The 5889-nt window shown below is 36.6% G+C and overlaps 1 non-coding gene across 1 annotated transcript; it reads left to right on the forward strand.

Moving 5' to 3' along the window:
- Positions 1 to 5410: 5410 nt before the first annotated feature.
- Positions 5411 to 5504, forward strand: LOC113605307 (small nucleolar RNA SNORD91 family). Its single transcript, XR_003427153.1, has one exon. It is a non-coding gene; the product is annotated as a small nucleolar RNA SNORD91 family (small nucleolar RNA).
- Positions 5505 to 5889: the final 385 nt, after the last annotated feature.

Here is a 5889-nt window from a genome sequence, read left to right on the forward strand (position 1 = left end):
CAGGCACAACAAACCTTTCAACATTGTCTTGATGATTTCGCTTGCTCGAAGCAAGCAAAGTTGCCGATTTCACCATGCACTTGCACAGGCCACCTGATGTGTCTGTAGTTGCGGATTAAACACAAACTTTGGTGGAAAGTTCTGTCCCAGTGGGCAAATTATTTAGGGCTCCATGAGCAGTCAAATAAAACTGTAAATAAAGAATTTGGACACTATTATCCAACTTCAAAATTTGCATTGTTTTATATGGTTTTAATTTTTAGTTTTGCTCACAATTCATCACCCAGAGATCTGCAAGTTCAAATCTCCATAACCTCAATAGCAAAAAGAAAACACCTGAAAAATCTGTACCTACAAGCTATAGCATACTATCTCTATTCAATTGATTTCCTTCCTTATGCTCAGATGAAAATAAAATAAAAGAAGGCAGGTGATGATGTTTTAGATAATCTTAAATAATGAAAATGTGATGGTTTGCTGGCATTTATAAGATGTTTCAAAGATGATTCACAGTTGAAATATATATATAGAGAGAAATAACAGCATTTGAACAAGATAAATGAATTACGATTAACCCATATTGAGTACAATATTTTCTAGGCACTAAATGCTTTATGTTTCTTAACTAATTTAGTTTTTATGACAAGCCTATGAGAGAGACTTGATTAGCCCCATATTAAAGAAGAGACATTGTGGACATTGTACTCTGCTAGGAGGTGAGAGAGTAGTCAGAATTTAAACTCAAGCAGCACAGCTCAGAGTCCATACTATGAACTACTGTAGCTCCAACTTCCTCTTCTGAAAACTTCAAACATTGATGCTGGGGGAAAGACTTATTCTCCATGCTCTGTGTTTCCATAAAGGAAAGGTTTGGGAGAAGCGCCTGCAACTTATCTGTGTCTTTACTCACCTTGCCCAGGGCTGGAGGAATGACTGGAGTCAGGCAGTGAGCCAGGCAGCACGAACTCAGTGCCCTGAGCTCAGCCCCTCCGGGCTCATTCATTCTCAGAACTAGCCTCTCCACAGGGCCTTTACCTTCTCTGCCTCTCCTTGGGGTCAGCTCGGCTTCTATGAAGGAGGCCTTGGGTTGTCCAGCGTTCATGCTGGTGACTGATGTGAGATAAAAACAAAAAAACAAAAAAAACCACAGGCTCATCTAAAGCCACATTCTCCAATCAGCTTTATTACTGAGCTTGTACTTTCCATGTGCTTAAAACCTATTTCTATTTCTCAATTGGTTGCAAACTTGGGAGCCAAAGAAAGTGTTCTAAACCTTAGTGCACTTTTGCCATAGTTTTCATGTCGTTGACTGTGATCATTCTTCTGGACCATGCATTCCTGGCATCAGAGTAGTAATGTCAAATATTGGTGTGTGGGTTTAGGGGTAAGGTGCAAAGAAGCTCATTGGGCCTGTGTTTTCTAGCTCAGGTAGGAGTCCTGAATGATTCAGCTTAGCTCAACAGAGCTCTCCACTGGACTGTCAACCCTGAGGGTAGCCAGGTGGTCATTTTCCAGGAGAATTCTTACCTTTAAAGTCCTCAAGCTCTTGGCAGGCACATGTCTGCTGTATACCTCCTAACTCCTGGAATCCATCTCAAGCTCTCTGCATGGCTTCATTGAAGCTTATGTCTTGGGATGAGGGGCAAAAGCTGGATGGAGAGTAAACTCACAGCCCTCCACTAACTTCGCAAGAATTTTTTGAAAGAGGAAAAAAAATAATTTCTTCTGGCCATCACAATATTGGTCACCTTATATTTTTGATATGAGTAATATCCTGTACATTGATATTCTTATTGTTTCTCAGCTGCCTACTTTGAATTATCTATGAGGATGCCTGTTTTACTTCCCTTTTTGTCCTTTTGCTGATGAAAACATTCAAGTTAACATCCAGTTTCATGAGCTTCTTCCTGAGCTGCAAACACTTGCTTCTAGACTTCTTTCTACAGGGGAAAAATTGTAAACCTTCATTTGTTTAAGTCAGTGTTTTTAGGTCTCTATTACAGCCAAATTCGATTCCTACATTATGTACTAGCTATGGGATTTTGGACAGGTTCAGTAATCCCTCTAGACCTCAGTTTCCTTATTTGTAAAATACAGATCTTACCAGCACAATCTCAAAAATATTTTGAAGATTAAAAGTGTCGTGCATAGAGAATAGTGCAGTTCCTGGTATACTGTGGTAAGTCAGTGATGAATAAATGTAAGTTATCATTACTTATATTCATATAAATATGAGAATTTCTTAAATCTAACTTAGACTCTAAATCAGGAAAATATAGGCTGTGACTGAGGGTAGTACGGTGTCTTAAGAATTCCCTACAGCTATCCTACAGTTTTCCTTGATAAACTCTGATTTCTAAAATATGGAAGAAATGAAGATATATGTAGGTAATAAGCTTTGAAGTCAGCCAGATCCACGTTAGATAATTCTGTATAACAAGAGTTGGTTATTCAGATGAAAGGGGTTCATATCTTTAGTTAAAAAAATTGTGGGTGCTATTTGTATTCATTCTGATTCAAGGGGATTTTGTCATTTTTATATTTACTTTTATGATTGCAGATGTGATGTTCCAAAGCTTTATTTATAACTACAACTTTCACCTTCCAACAAAAGTACACCTCAACAGATGGTAACTCCCTTGATTGTAGCCACTTAGATTAAAATATATGCATGTGTATGCATGTGCATCTATGAGTATATGCTTATGGAATCTTAGTTTGAAATGAGATCACTTGTCTATTAAAACTTAACACTTTATGAAAAAAGGGACTTAAACACCAGGGAAGACAGTGACTTTTATTAACTCTTCACAGTCAGATTTGACAATTTCTGTCATGTTTTTTAAAAATTTTCCTTGAATCTTTGATTTCAAATTCCCCCTCGAGTTCTACCATAGAGACTTTGGGTCCAAGATTTTATATGTTATATCATCTTGGGGTCAAAAGCTTTTAAAGACTTGTTTCTACAGAGCTCCCTCTTCCTAAGTACTGCCTTTATCATCGACTTGATATCTCCCTAGGAAACTGTTGTCTTTAGTTGGAAAAGATTACACATCACTGCCAAGAGTTCAAGAAAGTTCTCATGTCTTCTGTTTCACCTTTAGGCCACCAGAAGGTATGTATGAAGCTGCTTGATTCTTCTGTAACACATACACACACACAAAGATTATAACTCAGTTATTAAATCTCTTATCAATGTAGTACTTAAGTTCTTTTATAATGGAAATTTGAACTTTTCATTGGTGCCTAAAGTACCATATAAAAGATCATAGTATCTGATTCTAGAGAACTCTGACTAGGCTTATGAAGATGGTGCACAGCAGGATCCACTTCATGGTCATGTAACCTAAACAGTCACACAGGGCCCTGCATTGGTTTTGTTAATGTTCTGCTGTCACCAATTTGGAATTCTTAATAATTTTTGAACGAGGGGTTCAGCATTCTCATTATGCACTAGGCCCTACAAATTATGTAGTTGGTTCTGGGCTCGGCATTTGACTTCTATTCAGTCGGAACTGTAATTCCTGATATAAGTTGATTTTCCAGAGGCAAAGTCTTCGGCAGCAGTGTTTCCCAATGGACTTTCCTCTTGATTTCAGGAATCCAGTATTACATTAGCAAAGAAGTCCCTAGGGTTTTGGATTTATGCCAGTGTTTTATAATTGACTTTGCCTGTTGCAGTAAAAATAAATAAAAATAAAGTTTTGTGCAACTTCATATCACTTAAAACTACTACATTTGTAGAAACACTTTAGTTTATAAATGCACTCTCCTAATCTATATAAACCATATTTCTCTTCTTTCTTCTACACATTTAAGAGCTATGATTAACTGTAACTCAAATCTTACTCAAATCTTAACATATAGCATTATAATCAGTGTTTCAAAAGAGATAATAGAAAAATTTTCATGTGATTTAATTAAATCTCTGATTCAGACTAAAAATACATTGTGAAAACTTGTATTGAATTTGGTTCTTATAAGTTTTTGTATTATTGGATTACCTTAAGTGGGACACAGTATTTGAAAGATGAGAATGGCTGAAATGCTGAAAATGATATCTTTTTTATGTACAGAAAGCTAATATATGATTGTTAGATATTGAGATCAATTGCAAAGTTCTATTTTCTCTCAACTGGTTCCTGAGTGAGATAGATTTGTTTCTTGCGAAATATGTGGTATAAGTCAATATCACTAATACTTTGTAATCCTACAGTGACTTTGAGTTTCCAATATTTCTAAAGAATTCTAAGGGATTCACACAATCTAGTTTCGAAGGAGTTATAAGTTTCGGTAGTGATTGATCTGAAAAGCAGTTAAGGTGATGTCAGTTATTATAAATGACTACATGTATTCACAGATCCTTGCAGTAAAACACATTCCAAGCTAACATGGAAAGGAAGTGATATGAGTAATGCTTTATAAGAATGTACTCTATGGTAATTCTGAGTCAATGTTTTATTTTATCCCAGTAAGGCGCTTATTTGCTTTTTGTTTGTTTGTTATTGTGTACAAATTTTTAACATCTTTTTTCAAGCTGCATTTTCTATTCTCTATCAACTGCATGTTAGTTTCTCCTGTACATGACAATTTTTCATTTTTGTTTTTTCCCATATTTTTCTTTTTCCTCTTCTTCCAGTGAGCTTCACCCTTTTAGCTAATTCATCTCCTGACAACTTTCCACACTCCCGAATTAATAATTTTTGCTCTCCCAGAAGGGAGGTAAAAGGCAGATGTTTTTCATCCTTAAGACCACAATTCCCTTTGTTTTCTATTTAAGAGCTTCACGTTAGCAATCACTCACGGTGCACGTTAAGCGTTCCAAACAACACGCCTACATTAAGCAGAATTTTATCATCTTATTCTGTGTGATCTCTAATTGACCTTTCTGATATGCTCATTCTCAAGAAAGTGTTCCTTTTTTGAGTCATAAATCCTTTTGAGAATCTGATGAAAGCAAGGCTTCTTTCTCATTTACAAATACTGCACACAATTTCAGGAGGTTCATGGACCCCCGAGGCCCATTCATGAACCAAATATTATGAACACCTGCTCTAATTTATCAATTTCTCTATTTTATGGTTATTGCATTGTGGACAGTTTTTCTAGAATTATTCATTTTTTGTTACCGATCTTTATGCTCCACTCTGCTACCTTCTTTATCACATCCTTATTTGTTTGTTTTTTTTTTTTTGGTACGCGGGCCTCTCACTGCTGTGACCTCTCCCGTTGCGGAGCACAGGCTCCGGACGCGCAAGCTCAGCGGCCATGGCTCACGGGCCCAGCCGCTCCGCAGCATGTGGGATCTTCCCGGACCAGGGCACGAACCCGTGTCCCCTGCATCGGCAGGCGGACTCTCAACCACTGCACCACCAGGGAAGCCCTATCACATCCTTGTTTTAAGAATGCCCCTTTCAACCAATAATGTTTCTATTAAAAAATGTCTGAACCTGCCTGAAGCATCCCAGTTATGCAACCCCTTTCATTTTCAAGTTCCATTTCTGTTATGTTACCCAAAATTCCTTTAATTCTGAGCATACTCTTGTCCTATTGATTTTTATAAATGAAACAGAACAGATAACCCCCCATTCAGCAAATATAAGTTTGAGTATCTTGTATAGTACCTGGCATCATGGAGTGTATAAAACTCAACCTGAAAGGGTTTACTGCTAATAATTACAATAATGCTAATTGATAATATTGGTATTGTTAATAACTAATGTTAATTGAATATATTTTCCCAAGAACTATGCTAAATATGTTATTAGTATCTTTCATCTTTTTTTTCTTTTTTCTTTACTTTCCTTCTCCTCCTTCTCCTCCTTCTTTAACAGATAAGATAAATTAAAAGAGGTTAAGTAAACCTTACTTAACGTCACAACTAGAAAA

This window comes from Aethalodelphis obliquidens, unplaced genomic scaffold (genome assembly GCF_003676395.1).
Source record: "Aethalodelphis obliquidens isolate GAN/ISIS:26980383/991018 unplaced genomic scaffold, ASM367639v1 scaffold2, whole genome shotgun sequence".
NCBI classification, from domain to species: domain Eukaryota; kingdom Metazoa; phylum Chordata; class Mammalia; order Artiodactyla; family Delphinidae; genus Aethalodelphis; species Aethalodelphis obliquidens.